The sequence below is a fragment of the Periplaneta americana genome, chromosome 16 (genome assembly GCF_040183065.1).
Source record: "Periplaneta americana isolate PAMFEO1 chromosome 16, P.americana_PAMFEO1_priV1, whole genome shotgun sequence".
Lineage (NCBI taxonomy): Eukaryota > Metazoa > Arthropoda > Insecta > Blattodea > Blattidae > Periplaneta > Periplaneta americana.
The window spans coordinates 12,487,463-12,506,901 of NC_091132.1; the positions used below are offsets into that span (position 1 = coordinate 12,487,463).

Sequence of the window (19,439 nt, forward strand, 5' to 3'; positions counted from 1 at the left end):
CTTGTTAAGTAATTAACTGTCACGTGATTTGCCGCCTTTCTACGATCCTACGACATAAACACTTGGACGGACAGTAGATAGCATGTCTGAGTAATTTTATCTGTGCTTGTCGGGCAGAAGTGAAGATTGAATTTACAGTACGCAAGGTACTCTTTTATAGAATAGGTACAGAATTATTTCAACATGAGTTACTAGTACGAAGGACGAAACTGGTAATTGGAATTAGACGCAACAGTCTATAGTGCGATAATATGCACGAAAAAACTGAAGCCTGTATCGAAATGAACGGCCACAATTTTAAAAAATGTGTTTAAATATCCATATTATGATTATTTTTCAATTTAACTTCATTCTCTATGTTGTACACAAATGTGCTGTAGACAGTACAATATACACTGCATAATGAATACGTTCGTGAATAAAAACACTTATTGTTAATACTGTACTGTATTTTGATTAAACAAAAACCTAATGAAAATTATCAAACTCAAAATTGCGGTATTTCCTAGTTTACGTAAATGGATGAACTACTTTTCTTCCCTCCTATACCTAGTAAAGTGATTTGTTTGTATTTTACGCCAGCATCATCGAACTTCAGTCGTGGAAGGTGGTAGCAAACGGTGTTTCCGGTTCTCAACCGTTAATCCAAAGGTATAGCCAGGTTAATATTAAAAATGTTAGTAAAATAAAATGATTTTTTTTTTAATTTTAGTTGGTTATTTAACGACGCTGTATCAACTACTAGGTTATTTAGCGTCGATGAGATTGGTGATCGCGAGATGATATTTGGCGAGATGAGGCCGAGGATTCGCCATAGATTACCTTGCATTCACATTACGGTTGGGGAAAACCTCGGAAAAAACCCAACCAGGTAATCAGCCCAAGCGGGGAAATAAAATGATGTCCCTGTACATGTTCAATGAACATAATAACATTATAACACAAAAAAAAAATTGGAGCAAGTTTGAGGTTATGTTCAAACACATAAGAAGCCACCTATTTACCTTACAACGACTTTTTGAACAATGATGTTAAGACAGAAATATTGAGACGCCATGAAATTGCAGAAAGTATTCTATTAAAGAAAAACACAGGAATAAGACGAGCGGAAGTCTGTGTTCGACTTGAATGTCACTGAAGCCAACCTTGTAACAGAAGTATTCCAGAAACTTTTTGTCACAGCCATGTTTTAGCTTGAAAATGTGTTGCATGGTTGGTGGCACACGGACGGGCACTGGACTGAAACAAAGCGGAAATGTTGGCAGACAAAGTCATACGTCCTCTCTCCATGTTCTTGTTCCAGAAGCGATGTCTAAAGAGTCACATTGCATCCCGCTGTTGTAAAATAACTACACTGGTGAAGAATTATTCTCACTGCAGACCTCCTCCTGTATTCTGTTTGTTTCATATACTTAACTGACTAACAAATAACAATACGGAATTTACTCGCTGTCCAATTAAAACATAACGGTTATATTTTTGTAACGGTAACTGCCTGAGTGGCTCTTGTCTTGTTCATTTTTAACTTGTATTTTGAACAATGAGTATTTCCAACGGTTTTGAAAAAGGCGGTTGTTGTACCTGTTCACTAATCTGATAGAAAAACTGATTCAGATAATTACAGACCTAGCCTGCTGTATATCTTTGCTTCCTTCATTTCTAAAATAATAAAAATAATGTATGAAACATATTAAACTATATGGCATTATAGAATGGGTGGAGCAATGAAGTCTTCACTCATGCCATTAATATTATTACAGAGGAGAATAATAAAAATATGTCTTAAAGAAAAAATGGATTATCATACACGCCTCATATACAAGGAATTTAATGTACTGCACATTAAACAAATATACATACATAGTCCAGTAGCGGCCCGCGGTTACAAAGGTTGGCAGTTCTGCATGAAAAATAGTGTATTTAGCAAACGCATGCTGTTTATTGCATCTAAATCGGATAACACGTGTAATTACAGCCCTTCTCGAAGTTGACTGTGCACCCGAAATTGTACTCCAACCATCCGTGCGCTACACCTCTCCCACCTGGAACAACTAGTCACGTAGTGGAGATGTGCCCCACATGCTTTTCTAGTTTTTTAAGTCAAATTAACTAAATCCTTCACTCCGGTGTTTGTCCATGTATTTTCTCCTCTAAACAGAATACACGGGTGGGGGAGAAAGCGTTTTCATGAGCGCAGCAGAAAACAAATCGTTTCCATTACACATTTCGGTATTAAAATGACTAGTAGGCTACATGATTTCCTCGACTTTTTCCAGAAATTTCAATATTTAAATTTTGTGTAGGACGTCCTGATTTCTTAAGTTAACGTGCAATTTCTCTTTTAATTTCGAAAAGAGTTGGTCGATTAGGTTTTCATTTCATTCATTTTTAATATAAAATATTTTCTTAGACACACTGACTAATCACATCACACCACCCACAGTACTATAACACACTGGAACTGTAATGATATACAGTAGTCCAGAAGCCTGTGTGTTCTAACGCAGGTCATAAAGAGATGAGGGTGTTGGCGGTTCTTTTGTATATTCGGAGAGAGCTGCTTCGGTTGCAGCTCTAATGCAGCCTTATGGGACGGTGAAGAAAACCAGTTTTCTGCTGCCGACTACCCTACGTTGAGCTTCAGGAACTGCCGATCACAGATCCGAAAAGTACACTATAGCTAAAATTCTCGAGCAGTTCAAGGCTCCTACAGACAGTAAAATCTCGAATCGAAGGAGAATGAATTGGAAAAATAAATGAAACAATGAACTAGATTACATAAAAGCACGTTTTATATTTTTAATTTTTTCAGGTCCATTTAAATGGCGGTTCTGCAGCTCTGCAGTTCTTATTGTAGAGCCGCCCCTGATACATACCCTATTAAAATACTACCATAAAAATAGTAACTATTATCACCATGGTTACAGTACAAAACACATTATATCATGTCTTTTGTTTGAACCCAAATGCAATTCTGAAGCAGGACTAAGGCATGCCTCAAATTTCGGCCCGAGATTGTATAACAACTTCATTAACACATTCAAAATTAGCATCTTCCAATAATAAATTATTTAAAAAGCAAGCACTTGAACTGATTATAAATAGGCCTGCTGATTCCTATTCTAATAATTTTTAGTTTTGTTTTATTTTGTAGGTCTACAGTATATATATATATTTTTTTTTCATTTTTTGATATTTTACATTTTTTTGTATTTCTCGCTTACATTAAATTAAAAAATGTATGTTTTTATGTTATGAATCTTTCAAAATTCAATCAAATATAGAAATAAAATATAATTTATGTATATAATATTATTCACTATATTACTGTATTTCAGTAAATGTATCACCTTAGCTCGAATAGTTGTCTCATTGTTTGTGTGAGCAAAATGTGGTGATTTCTGAAAATAAAGGGCTGGCTGCTGATTTTTTTTGTCAGTCTTTAGTAAAAATGATCTTTTATTGCATATAAGCTGCCTTTAAATAAATACTTCCTTATTATTGTTTTTAAATCCAAGTAGTATTTTGTATATGAGTGCTATTCCTGTTGTTCACAGACTTATAAACATACACAAATAAACAGAAGTAAACAGTACCGAATCGTTCGGTGATTTCGCTGAATTGCAGTTGACTGTTGACTCGCAACTTGCTCTCCGTGTCAAGCGAAGTTAGTGTGATCGACGTAGACATAACTTGTAGGACTGTAGTCATAAGCTTTGCCTAAAAGTTCAACGTAAAATAAAACCGATATAAACACACTTGGCTATTATAATTTATTTAATTATTCATTTTTACACATAGACCTACTTCATATCACTGAGTTATTTATGTGCTCACCATTTGCATCGCGGACAGCACACAAAGAAGACGGTGCGTCATGCAAAGGTGCGCCAGATTTATTGTTTACTAGCCGTACCCGTGCGCTCCGCTGCACCTGTTAGAAATAAATATAAAGTAATTACATAATTAAAATAGGACATTTGATCCAGGGAACATTCGTGTTTGATAGAAGGATAAATCGTTTAATATGTTACTTAATTTAAATTGTATTTAAATAATTAAAATGCGATCATTTTGGTCCAGAAAGCACTCATTTGGTGCAATGACAATTCCTGTAACATGTTTCTTAATTGTTATTACATGCAACCATAGTTTAATGAAGATTGACATATCATTTAGATTTAATGTGTATATTTTATTTTACTTGCTATATGTTTCCATTGAATTATGGTAATAACTTAATTTTAACCCTTGTTGTTTTCTACGTATTCAGAAAAATGGCGCTTGGCCCACTATGGTTCTGAACCCTTCCAATAACTTAAATTATATTATATTATATAGTATTATATTATATTACATTATATTATATTACATTATATTATATTATATTATATTATATTATATTATATTATATTATATTATATTATATTATATTATATTATATTATATTATATTATATTATATTATATTATATTATATCATATTATATTATATTATATTATATTATATTATATTATATTATATTATATTATATTATATTATATTATATTATATCAGAAGTTACTGTAATAACATTATAGCATTATGTCCATCTAGAGAAACTACACTTTCCAATGGTGAAATAATAATTAATTATACAAATCGGTTAATTTAGCTTCCGATATTACTTCATACAAACACAGAAACATTCTCTGTAGGCTATCTTTCATAGCTTTCGATTGTTGTTGTCCAAGGCCCCTTATAGACCAAGTCATTTTTTTTATTTCGTTACACGGCCTTAGATGGCAGTTATTTTAATTTTAAAACTCATTTATCTCATTAAATATCAGTCCTATCAAAATTTTTCAAAGAATAAAACTTATCGCAATTGATTTTTAAAGAAACTTTTGTTATGTAACATTTTTCACAAAAATCAATAATACGCGAGATATTTCGATTTATTTAATTCAGGTCCCCTTATAAGCCCCCTTTTAAATAATGTATTTTGAATGCCGTATAGCCTATAATCTAAGTTACAACGAACATAATTTATATTCCAATTTTCATCGAAATCCGTTCAGCCATTATCGTGTGAAAAGGTAACAAACATACAGACAGACAGACATAGAAACAAAAATGTCAAAAAAAGCGATTTTCGGTTTCAGGGTGGTTAATTATATATTTTAGGACCAATTATTTTTGTAAAATCGAAAATTACCAGAAAAATTTCGGCTACAGTTTTATTATTAGTATAGATTTGCAATTGAAAAGTACAGTCATATTAAAGGGTAATCGGTTTGCGCCAGCGACAGTTTTGGGTACGAATTTTCATTTTTCTTAAGTTGGTAGAGCACGAAATCTACTACCGCACGATACCCATGTGGCATGTTTTGTTTTAGTAGTAGGCACATTGAGTGGGAGGACTTGAACCTTGTGAGGGAGACTAGTGACTAGTGAAGGTAGTCCAAAGGTGCAGCAGTCGGACTTATTTGTAAGAAATGGTTTTAAGTTTCGTAAGGCGTACACATAAGTATGTAGAGGACGTATATGTCCTGCCAAAACAATAATCTTAAACAGAGAAACGAAAATTTTAGGCGGCCATGAACACCAAAGTAATGAAAGAGATTTCGCACGGCAAAAAATACTTGCGTCGTGTAAAAGGAAATCGACTAGTGACTTAGGTGAAAATCCAGGCATCATAATATCTACAACATTCAATGAGAATACAGAGCCATATGCTAGTGTATTGCATTTCACTGACGTTAAACTATTACGAGAAGCAATCTACAAAGAACCACGTCACCATATGACGAAACTACCAACAGCCTTACTTGGAGTTCACGAAGCTGTAACTGAATTGCAAGCAATGTCCTCCACTAAGGAAGATTTTGTATCGTATCGTAACATCTTAAATATTTTTGTACCAACCTATGAACAAAAAAGTTGCATATTACGTTTGAGTTACTGGCGCAAACGCAATACGGATATACAGCAACCAATTTGGCGCAGTTACAAGTGGCGCAATCGTGGTGGCCCGTCATGCAATGGCGCCTATTTCAGGAATACCGTTTTAGAAAACAAAGTGCTTCCGTTTTCCAAAGATCTTGATAACACCCTCGAAGACAAACTCAACACAGCATCTCTGATGAGTTCAGTGGGAAATCCGCATAACGGCGTACTGAGTATAGTGGTAAAGCGTACAGTGGATGGGGGTACTGTAGAATGAATGCCAACAAATACGCAAAGGAAAACGCTCTGGATTTGAAGGTTCTGACAAATAATTTGGTTTTCATACAAACTGTGTCTGAAACTATTACACGGTTAGAAAAGTCAGAGCAAGAGATGCCGGAAGCCCTCAAATTAATTGAGGAAATGACACAGAGAATTAATGAGACATCAAGTACACCAGTTACTGAACGTGTAAAACAGAAGTAGAAATCAATTTTATGTAGAAATAATGGATATGGAACTTTATATAACATAAACTGCAAATGAGTGGACAAGAGTCACCCGAGAATAAAAGACTGTCTGTTAGAGACTGTAATGATGTTAGGTTTCTTCGTTTTGTTCCTATCACGTCATGCGACGTAGAGCGCAGCTTGTCACAGTACAAACTGTGTTTGGCAGATAACCAAAAAAGATTTACGTTTGAGACACTGAGAATGTGTCTTGTAGTACATTGCAATTCGGTACTGTAACTGCACTTCCTAAAGACGACAAATAGGATAAATGAAGAAATTAAAATTGCTACATGTTTATTTCCAACATTAACACTGTGTATAATTAAACACAAATGCTTATAAAAGACAGGAAAATAAATGCGTTTCACATTCTCTTGACATTGTCATTGTGTAATATATTTACTTTCAGAATGTACATATGTGTTTCCCCATACTACCGTACTCTACTCTAAACAGCAACGTTGTTACCTGAACACATCTCTACCTTTCGCTACCTGCAGCGAGTCAACAACCTATAGTACATGCACAGTAAACTTATTGTATCGGGTCCCAAGTCTCGAACCCTGCTAATGAGGCATCTGGAAGTGAGGTCAAGAGTCGTCTAGTCGACTTTGACTGTCGCGCCACTGTAAAAAAAATGACAATCAAAAAGATTTGTAAATTGTGTGTTTATGAATTTTATTTTATTAGTATTTTCGAGAGGGAGATAGACGTTTCTAGTGCACATTATAAATGAAAACTATTGTCTGGAAATTATTATTCCATCATTAAAGCAAAACGGAATGAGCAATCATTGCCAGGTCACTGAAGCTGAATTAGCAGTTGATTCACATGAAAGCTTAAACATGAAACCTCGTCCATACGTGATTCACAACTCATCGATCCTGTACATGACCTCACTGGGGCGACAATCTGTAACAGATAGCTCTGTTGCTTTTTCTACTTACATATATTATGTGTTTATATTTTAATCTCTTTGTTTAATTGTTTCCATTGTCTATTCTTTTATTTTTATCTTGCCACATTTTCTCTATTAATCTTCTGTGAATAATTTCCTTGTCTACTCTTTATTGTTCTTCACTTTCATTTAAATCTCGTTTATTTTTAATTATATTTTACTCTGTCACATCCTTTCTGTGTATTCATGATATTTTATTCCCTTTTCTCTGTTTTTTTCACTGCGGGCTAAAGCAAGGAGATGCACTATCACCTTCACTTTTTAACTTCGCTCTAGAATATGCCATTAGGAAAGTTCAGGATAACACAGAGGGTTTGGAATTGAACGTGTTACATCAGCTTTTTGTCTATGCGGATGACGTGAATATGTTAGGAGTAAATCCACAAACGATTAGGGAAAACACGGAAATTTTACTTGAAGCAAGTAAAGCGATCGGTTTGGAAGTAAATCCCGAAAAGACAAAGTATATGATTATGTCTCGTGACCAGAATATTGTACGAAATGGAGATATAAAAATTGGAGATTTATCCTTCGAAGAGGTGGAAAAATTCAAATATCTTTGAGCAACAGTAACAAATATAAATGACACTCGGGAGGAAATTAAACGCGGAATAAATATGGGAAATGCGTGTTATTATTCGGTTGAGAAGCTCTTATCATCCAGTCTGCTGTCCAAAATTCTGAAAGTTAGAATTTATAAAACAGTTATATTACCGGTTCTTCTGTATGGTTGTGAAACTTGGACTCTCACTCTGAGAGAGGAACATAGGTTAAGGGTATTTGAGAATAAGGTGCTTAGGAAAATATTTGGGGCTAAGCGGGATGAAGTTACAGGAGAATGGAGAAAGTTACACAACACAGAACTGCATGCATTGTATTCTTCACCTGACATAATTAGGAACATTAAATCCAGACGTTTGAGATGGGCAGGGCATGTAGCACGTATGGGCAAAACCAGAAATGCATATAGAGTGTTAGTTGGGAGACCGGAGTGAAATAAATCTTTGGGGAGGCCGAGACGTAGATGGGAGGATAGTATTAAAATGGATTTGAGGGAGGTGGGACATGATGATAGAGAGTGGATTAATCTTTCACAGGATATGGACCAATGACGGGCTTATGTTAGGGCGTCAATGAACTTTCGGATTCCTTAAAAGCCACTTGTAAGTAAGTAAATTTAGGGTCGGTCAGAATGTAATGCCTTCTAATTTTTCTCTCTTTTAATTTACAAGAAAATTAATTTCTTATGTTCAGGCGCAATTTTCATAAGAATTATAACAGCTACATGAATGAATTTTTGTAGTAGATATTACAGACCTAGTTTTATAGAATAGAGCTCATTTAATAATTTCTTCTTACCAAAATTTGTTTAAAAAATGTATTTTTTTAACTTTTAAATTTTTTTACATAAATCTCTAGTAATTATAGTGTAATGTATAGGCTATTCACGGAAGTGTTTAAATAAAATAAAATTTGGTTTAGTGCATAGCTTTTGTTGTAATAAAAGTCTCTGTAAAATTTGAATATGTTATATCAAGTACTTTCTGAGAAAGGTGCACCTGAGTACACAAAAATATACATTCAAATAAAACGAATGTCATAGTAATATGCGTTACAAGAGCGGTATGTTGACGTTTTCATGGTCGAGGAAAAGATTGAAAAAGCGAAACGTAGTTGAGCTATTTTAATTTCCGAGAACATGAAAACAAACATACCGCTCGTGTATCGTACATTATTTTGTGCGAAGATCGTTTATTACATACCTGAAAGACGAATTTCTAATTAGTTGCACTGAAATCTCCATCTTGGTTTCTGTTTAATGACGGGAACTTCGGAAAACCAAAATATCTTTCTTCAACATTGTTGCTATAAAATGTTTTCTGTGTTTACTATACTCCAGCAGGCCGTGATATACGTCTGTCTTTTTTTCCCCCCAGTCTATAAATGCGAACTTAAAACAAACGGTAAGGATATGTAATGATTTATTTTTCATTTTAATATTTTAACAATATTATTTATATAACATATTGCAGTAATAACATCGGCATCTGGAATCTCGTTGATTTTTTTCACGGCTTCCTTAATGTTACTTGTATCAGGAATGCAATAAGTTTCGTGGAGTAGTAGACTTTACTTAATTTTTGCAAATATTTAAAAACAATAATTAACATTGCAATTTAGGTGAAATTGCAGTGGTAAGTTTCCAATTTATAATTATTACTATGTTAAACGTCTCTAAAAATAATATGTTAAAAGCCTGAAGCAGTAAAATGAATGTCGCGCTTAAGCGGTAAGAAAGGGAAATTGTTATGTGTGTTAGGTTGGGAATACTGAATGTGGTATTTCACACTTACCGCCTATTGGTTCTGTGCGGAAAACAAGCAAATACGCACGATCTCGCACAAAATTGTCTTTGCTTCACTTACTATGAAATCGCCCTAAATTTCTCCAGCCTCAGCGGTGACTGAATGATCAGATCTTGAGCCTGTCACGCTGGTAGACCCGGTTTGAGTCCCATTTAGGCTGAAATTTTTTTATTGAAAAATCCATAGCGACACTTGTGGCGTACAAGATCGCTGTTTGGAGTTTTCTCGATGTTCTCCTGTAAAGGTCGCAATGCTGGATCATAGTGCCCCCTCCCGAAAATTTCATTCCATTACTATGGTCTTATAGCATTAAAAAAAAAAAAGCAGTCGTACTCAGTGACCATCCTTGCAGGCCTACATTGTTCATGGTTGCAACATAGATGAGGGGCTACCGGCGTAGTCTAGGCATTAACGAGCGAGGCTCGTGCTTCGACGCTACTCTTGAGCGTGGGTTCGAATCCCGCTTGGCATCTTATTGTTTTTCTTCAGGTTTTACCCACTGTGCAACCAATACCACGCAATCCCATCTCTCTACCGTATTTCCACCGCCTTAAATTAAACACGCAGATGATACGGCGTTGTTAAATAACCGATAAAAATCATACATGTGACATTATTTCTCGAAAACATTTATTTTAATCAATTCTGCATCACTCATAGTTGAATAATACTGAAGGAAGTGAATCCGGCGCGGTCGAGCTGTGATTGATTCCGGTAGAAAACAGTTGAGAAGCGGGTGGGCGTAGTTTGAATTACAAGTCGGCAACGGAGAGGTGTCATTCTCCTCAGCTAGCGGAGACAATGTCACTTGCAGCCCCGACAAATTGCTTAGTCCGCGCACCACTTTGTTTAACAGTCACCCTGCCTCGTTATTGCTGTTGCCTATCTCTCAGGGGAAGCTGCTTACTCAAAATTTTGCTCTGAAGAGCAGATACCATGTTTTCTTATGTAGGCGTACAAGTAAGCCTATTTTCACATAAATTTATTAGTGTGTCACAGAAGCCTTGCTTTAATTATATATATATATATTTTATTTCATTGGGTTATTTTACGACGCTGTATCAACATCTAGGTTATTTAGCGTCTGAATGGTATGAAGGTGATAATGCCGGTGAAATGAGTCGGGGGTCCAGCACCGAAAGTTACCCAGCATTTGCTCGTATTCGGTTGAGGGAAAACCCCGGAAAAAACCTCAACCAGGTAACTTGCCCCGTCCGGGATTCGAACCCGGGCCACCTGGTTTCGCAGCCAGACGCGCTGACCGATATATATATAATATATATGTTCTTCTGTCCACACCTGTGGAGTAACGGTTAGCGCGTCTGGCCGCGAAACCAGGTGGCCCGGGTTCGATTCCCGGTCGGGGCAAGTTACCTGGTTGAGGTTTTTTTCCAGGGTTTTCCCTCAACCCAATGTGAGCAAATGCTGGGTAACTTTCGGTGCTGGACCCCCGACTCATTTCACCGGCATTATCACCTTCATCTCATTCAGACGCTAAATAACCAAATAAGTTGATAAAGCGTCGTAAAATAACCTATTACTATATATATATATATATATATATATATATATATATATATATATATATATATATTCTTCTACGAGAGTCAATCAATCAGTTTTAGAAACACTCTGAATGTAGGGAACACACAAGGCACAGAAAACGGAGAAGTTATCTAAAACTAGGGAACTGCCTGAAATCTATTATACTAAATGCATCACTTGAAAGATAGAGAAGACAACTAGCCGTAAGGCGCATATGGAGATATTCACGAAAAGTTGCAGTACAGGAGAACCTCTATTATCTGTCATCCTATTAACCGATTGGTGGATTAGCCGTCTGTCTTTCTCTCGCTTTTTTTTTTTTTTTTTGCTCCAGAAATATATGAAGTACTGTATATTGTATTTTCACGTTTTTTTATTTCTAGAATGTGTTATTACAATAATTCCCTTACACAGCATGGTCTACTGTTCGAATTGTACTAAGTGTATGGCTTTTAGATATATAAAACGTCTTCTACAGGTGTCAAAAGAAATCTTGTTGTGCTAAGTATTGAAAAAAAAAGTGTAAAAAAGTTAGTGGTTTGGGAAAGGAGAGAAACTGTGCCTCATCTCGCATTAGAATACGAGATTGGGGTGTATAAATTATGTAAATCTACAACACGGGACCTCCACTATTCGTATCTTTTCACAGAGAGTCATTACAAGGAGATTCCCTGCTCATTAAAAACCCGTCGTTGACGAGACTTCAATTAGTGAACTTCTGATCCACTACTTAGCATGTTAAACACAAGACAATGTAAGAAATTATGAAAGTGTAAGTATTATTCACTAAATGTACGAAAATCTTTTATGGTACGCATTATCCGATTTTTCGATTAACCGTTCAGCCAACCCCTTTCATTACCACTGATAATAGAGGTTATACTGTAGCTCTTTGACATTTTTGCACAAAATCACGTAGGTAGACTTAAAGACAATCTGACGCTGTTTGATATACTGACTCAACAGGCATGGAAGAAATGATTTTCAGTGACGCGCATATAGAGTGGATAGGGGGGAGATGCCTGACTTTTTCTTTAATTGAAAATTAAAGATATTGTTCATTAGTTTTGAATTTCATGTTGAAATATCAAAGTCTGGAAGGTATTTTGAAGCTATATTTTTGGTAAAAAACAGAAAACATTAATTACCTTGTTCATAGATACAGGTTTTTTTCTTACCTTCACTGTAGGCATCTTTCCCCGATAGTCGGGTAAGATGGCAAATGCAATTAACACATTTACTGATATATGTATTTTACTTAAACTTGGTTTGATACATGTATATAACAAAATTGACTTAATATAAAGCTCATGGACACTTTTTCACTCGTTTATCACTACTTAGCAACACAGTCATTGCACATATTTTATTGCCGTGTGCAAGACTCGTGAAATCACTTCTTGCACACAATGAATTCAACCCAGTACTTTTTTTTTTCCATCATTCTTTTTTAGGCGGCGCTTAAGGGTACTGTAAGAAATCCCGTATGCTTACGATGTTCTAAAACAGTCATACCCTCTGTTATAACATGTTCCATCGCAAGTTGAAGACTGTCCTCAATCCACTGACTTCTATCAGAGGATCTTATTTAATGTTTACACATTCTCTGCAATACAACGAAAAATAAAACTGTTGCAACAAGTTGCCATCTTACCCCGAAAATATTAATCATCTTCCCCAAGTATCGGGCTAAGTTGCCTAGTCCTGTGACGCAACCTAAGATGGCGGAACAAGGTCGTTGGTTGTTAACAATACAAACTTTAGAACCTTTACTACAATATCCATTACAAAACTTGGACAGTTATTACGAATTCAAGGATATATTACAATTTTAGCGTACCTTTGCAATTATTTTATAGCAGAAAAAGAGCTGTTTTCTTGATTTTCTTCTTCTCACAACAAGAACACGTGGCAAAATGAGTTAGCTTCCACTCTACAGACATTCAATTGTCTCAGTGATCGTGAAGACATGCGCATGGCATTCTCTGTTGGAAAAATGTGAAACTGCAAAGAAATAAGCATCTTCCCCCGATTCACTCTAATATGTTCAGCGATACAATGAATACAAGAGCAGTTCGGAAATATATCGATTGACCCTCGTATACCCTACTTGCAATCCATTGCTTACTTACTTACTTGCAAATGGCTTTTAAGGAACCCGAAGGTTCATTGCCGTCCTCACATAAGCCCGCCATCGGTCCCTATCCTGTGCAAGATTAATCCAGTCTCTATCATCCTATCCCATCTCCCTCAAATTCATTTTAATATTATCCTCCCATCTACGTCTCTGCCTCCACAAAGGTCTTTTTCCCTCCGGTCTCCCAACTAACACTCTATATGCATTTTTGGATTCGCCTATACGTGCTACATGCCCTGCCCATCTCAAACGTCTGGATTTAATGTTCCTAATTATGTTAGGTGAAGAATACAATGCGTGCAGTTCTGCGTTGTGTAACTTTCTCCATTCTCCTGTAACTTCATCCCGCTTAGCCCCAAATATTTTCCTAACCACCTTATTCTCAAACACCCTTAACCTATGTTCCTCTCTCAGAGTGAGAGTCCAAGTTTCACAACCATACAGAACAACCGGTAATATAACTGTTTTATAAATTCTAACTTTCAGATTTTTGGACAGCAGACTGGATGATAAGAGCTTCTCAACCGAATAATAACACGCATTTCCCATATTTATTCTGCGTTTAATTTCCTCCCGAGTGTCATTTATATTTGTTACTGTTGCTCCAAGATATTTGAATTTTTCCACCCCTTCGAAGGATAAATCTCCAATTTTTATATTTCCATTTCGTACAACATTCTGGTCACGAGACACAATCATATACTTTGTGTTTTCGGGATTTACTTCCAAACCGATCGCTTTACTTGCTTCCAGTAAAATTCCCGTGTTTTCCCTAATCGTTTGTGGATTTTCTCCTAACATATTCACGTCATCCGCATAGACAAGAAGCTGATGTAACCCGTTCAATTCCAAACCCTGTCTGTTATCCTGAACTTTCCTAATGGCATATTCTAAAGCGAAGTTAAAAAGTAAAGGTGATAGTGCATCTCCCTGCTTTAGCCCACAGTGAATTGGAAAAGCATTGCTATATATCACAAAGCATATCGTTTAACAGCCTTAATGAAGTCTTCAAAACAGCTCCGACCTTCGGTTAGCTTAGCAATCAATAAATGTTTCCCTTCCGCTTATAGCAAATTAAAAGAAATTTATAAATAATATTTTGACCCATATAAACTGGCACAAACACCTGTCGTATACCAGCGGTTTGAACGTTCATTGTGATTGGTTCATTCACTCTTAATTACGCCCCTACCCTGTATTTTTCATTGTATCTATCAACGGCTGTCGTGCTGCAGTTCAATACCGTTACGGACCTCGGCAGAGTAGCGCTAATGCGTTTTCTTTAATAGACCCTTCGGATTGATTAATCAGATATGACACTCCTCTGATTATGCGGCTATTGTTCGAGGCCGAGGGTTCGTATCAAAGAGTGTCAATCCCTACAGCAGCTATGAATGAGTTATTGTATCTCTGTTACGTACTTGTGCATATGAAAGCAATGTCTGTCAAATATTTGTCGTTCATAATTAGATAATCGTAGAATACATCCTGAAAGTAGAAAATTAAGATCTGGAACCACAGAATATAACGGGTGGTTCTGTGACTTTGTTACAGAATTTTAGGCTTAATACAGGATTTATTATTTTAATGTACCGAAGTACATATGATATTTCCATGCAGATATTCTGCGTCATCATACGATGAAAGAGTAATGGAGCGGAGAAAATTTCTCTCCGGCGCCGGGATTTGAACCCGGGTTTTCAGCTCTGCGTGCTGATGCTTTATCCACTAAGCCACACCGGATACCACCCCGGCGTCGGACAGAATCGTCTCAGATTAAGCTCCAACTCTTGGGTTCCCTCTAGTGGCCGCCCTCTGCACTACGTCATAGATGTCATTAATCTTTCAACGTATGATAACGCAGAATATCTGCATGGAAATATCATATGTACTTCGGTACATCAAAATAATAAATATGATATGCGTAAATCACTTCGTGATTTAAGGCGGCGCTTATTCCGTCGGATCCCGGCCAACTAGTCACTCATAACGAGTGCACCTCAGCACATGTGTGGACTTCGGTCCTACGTTCATAGACATCTATGACGTAGTGCAAAGGGCGGCCACTAGAGGGAACCCAAGAGTTGGAACTTAATCTGAGACGATTTTGTCGGACGCCAGGGTGGTATCCGGTGTGGCTTAGTGGATAAAGCATCAGCACGTAGAGCTGAAAACCCGGGTTCAAATCCCGGCGCCGGAGAGAATTTTTCTCCGTTCCATTACTCTTTCATCGCTTAATACAGGAGATAATTATAAACGATTTTCATATGGGGTAAAGGTTGGTAATGTCATGATACGAGCCTAATATTGTAATAGTTGTTTTTGAGAATTTGTTACAATTTTAATGAGCGAGAGAAAGATCGGTTTTTTTGCGTCGAATATTACAGGAATGTTCCTGTCAAATTGCTGCACAAAACCGGTCCTTCTCTCTCAGTAAATTTGTAATACATCCTCAAACAGAACTATCTCAATGTTACTTGTATCACAGCTTTACCAACTTTTACCGTAGTAACCCCTGTTCTGAAACGTTTCATTTGGTAATTGTATGGGTATTTTGCAAACACAGGCTGACATTTGAAAATTATGGAGAAAATTGACTTTTGAATTAAAAAAATATATATTGTTTTTCCTCTGCAGAAAAATTGTTGTTATTAAATCTTAAACACGGAAATTTTACTTGAAGCAAGCAAAGAAATAGGTTTGGAAGTAAATCCCGAAAAGACAAAGTATATGATTATGTCTTGTGACGAGAATATTGTACGAAATGGAAATATAAAAATTGAAAATTTATCCTTCGAAGAGGTGGAAAAATTCAAATATCTTGGAGCAACAATAACAAATATAAATGACGCTCAGGAGGAAATTAAACGCAGAATAAATATGGGAAATGCCTGTTATTATTCGGTTGAGATGCTTTTGTCATCCAGTCTGCTGTCAAAAAATCTGAAAGTTAGAATTTATAAAACAGTTATATTACCGGTTGGCTGTGAAACTTGGACTCTCACTTTGAGAAAGGAACAGAGATTAAGGGTGTTTGAGAATAAGGTTTATAGGAAAATATTTGGGGCTAAGCGGGATGAAGTTACAAGAGAATGGAGAAAGTTACATAACGCAGAACTTCACGCATTGTATTCTTCACCTGACATAATTCGGAACATTAAATCCAGACGCTTGAGATGTGCAAGGCATGTAGCACGTATTGACGAATCCAGAAATGCATATAGAGTGTTAGTTGGGAGGCCGGAGGGAAAAAGACCTTTGTGCAGGCCCAGACCTAGATGGGAGGATAATATTAAAATGGATTTGAGGGAGGTGGGATATGATGGTAGAGACTGGATTAATCTTGCTTAGGATGGGGACTAAAGGCGGGCTTATGTGAGGGCGGCAATGAACCTCCGGGAACGTTAAAGGCCGTAAGTAAGTAATAAATAAGATACTATTTCCTTTGCATAGTCCACCGCTGTGGAGTAACGGTGAGCGCGTCTGACCGTGAAACGAGAGTCCCGGGTTCAAATCCTGATTGGGACAAGTTATCCTATTGTGTTTTTTCCGGGGTTTTCCCTCCCAATTCAAAGAGAATTGCTGGGTAACTTTCGACGTTGAACCTCGGACTCATTTCGTCATCATTAATTCACATGTCATCATCATCATCATCATCATCATCCATACAATAGCTTGTGCTGTACTTGTACAAGAGCGCTGCCGTTGGGCTACCCAATCATTCACAGAATAGGAGTGGTAAGCACAATAAGCCTCCTGATCCCTCCTCCGTACTAGAGAAAAACATCCTTTGCATTAGTAATATTTTTGAATTGAAAGGAGGCAGCACACATACAAATTTACGGGTGTGAATCGCTCTTCAGTACTTAATGTTAGTGCAAACACTTGTGATGCCCCACTTCGAATACTGTGATATTCTGCTTACTGATCTAAGCGTTACTTCGGCGCAGAGACTACAACGTGTTCATAATATGTGCGTCCGTTTCGTCTGCAATATTCGCCGGGCTGATCACGTAACACCATCCCTCGAAATGTTGTCCTGGCTCCGTCTAGAAGATCGTAGGAAAATCCACTGTCTTTCCCTTCTCTTTCACATATTGCATTCCTCCACTCCTGTCTATCTTGCGTCTCGTTTTCAAAATTTATCCACCCATCATAACCTAGACACACGATCACAGCACTCCTCAATATTATCCATTCCCTCCCACCGAACATCCTCATATTCATCTTCTTTCACTGTGGCTGTTCCTCGGCTTTGGAATTCCATACCGAGTAATGTCAGGGACTGTCAGACAACAAACCAATTCAAGAATAGGCTAACGAGATATTTTTCTAACACTTATTGTCAACAATAATAGCTGTTTCAGGTTTCTCAACGTTTAATGGTTATATATATCACAGATAAATATGTAAATTATATTATTATTATTATTATTATTATTATTACTATTATTATTACTATTATTATTACTATTATTATTATGACCATTATTATTATTACTATTTCTTACCAATGTTTATTATTGTCACACTAACATTACTTATCCAACTTTCATTATTTACTTTCATGTTGTTTTATGATCTAGATATTAATGTAATAACTATGTAAGCAATTGTATTCAATTAGAATTAGAGTCTGGCTGGGCGGAAGAGAAGCCTACTGGCCTTAGCTCTGCCAGATTAAATAAATAAATAAATTATTATTATTATTATTATTATTATTATTATTATTATTATTATTATTAATATTTTTCACAACCAAGAGTCGCGCCATCAATTGTTTCTAAGATTGTGCGTGTCAAAAATTAATTATAACGGTCTTGGGGAATTTTGCCTTAGTTATTTTGGAGAGAGGGATAGGTTTGATCTAATGTTAGACGTAAATAGACACTTGATGCTATTCCTATGGTGTAAGGTGAGTACATCTGCCTTTGTGTAAGATAATATTGGACAACGTAGACTATTTACAAGGGACGAACACCCTTGCTGTAGGCGGGATTCCAGCCTACGCTCGTTACTTACACGCAATATTAAAGCTGCAAGACCAGCCTCTTCGTACACTGCGCCCAGTTTGCTTGATATATCATTTTCATAAAGACTCTTTCAGAGTTTAGCTATCTTTTCACAGTACCTAATACAGGGTGTTTCAAAAATACGGGGCATAATTTCAGGTATATATTTCCCACGTGTAGACAATCAAAATAGTTCATTACAACATGTGTCCAGAAATGCTTTATTTCACAACATTGAAATTCACCGGAACGTTATTCTTTCCGCAGGTCGTTGCTGTCAAAGGAGACATTAAGAGGGCATTCTGACAGTTCATTCCGAGGCGAAGGTTACATTCAGTGTTGTGTAGGCGTTAGACTGTGGGACATGTATTCAAATCAAGAGCTGGCAGAGATACACTTCATGTACGGTAAGGCGGACGGCAATGCTGCGCTGACTCGTCGTTTGTACCAGGAGAGATACCCACAGCGACAATGTCCAGATCGGAAGACATTTGTACGTCTCCATTACCGTCTGTGCGAGTATGGAAAATTTAACTCTTCTGGTTTGGGAAGGGGACGACCAAGATCTACAACTCCAGAAGTGCAGGAGGAGATTCTGGAGGCTGTGAACATGACTCCTTCTATCAGCACACGAAGGGTAGCGTTGCAAGTCAGTGTTCCTCATACGACTGTCTGGAGACTTTTGAAAGAGTATCAATTGTATCCTTATCATTTGCAACGTGTACAGGCCCTTTCACCAGCAGATTACCCCGCACGAGTTAGGTTCTGTCAGTGGTTCTTGCAGCAGTGTGGTGTAAATCCGAACTTTCCTGCCTTAGTATTATTTACAGATGAAGCACAGTTCACACGAGATGGCATAACAAATTTCCACAATCAGCATGTATGGGCGTATGAAAACCCACGTGCAACTGTTCCAGCTCATCACCAGGTGCGGTTCTCCCTCAACATGTGGGCCGGTATCATTGGTGATCGATTAGTTGG

General features: G+C 36.8%; 1 protein-coding gene and 1 non-coding gene across 2 annotated transcripts in view; one reads left to right on the forward strand and one right to left on the reverse strand.

Moving 5' to 3' along the window:
- The window catches only part of LOC138691909 (glycosyltransferase 25 family member-like), a 124,618-nt gene that overhangs the window by 44,605 nt on the left and 60,574 nt on the right, over positions 1-19,439 (forward strand). The window lies entirely within an intron of this gene.
- TRNAC-GCA (transfer RNA cysteine (anticodon GCA)) lies at positions 15,118-15,189 on the reverse strand. Its single transcript has one exon. It is a non-coding gene; the product is annotated as a tRNA-Cys (tRNA).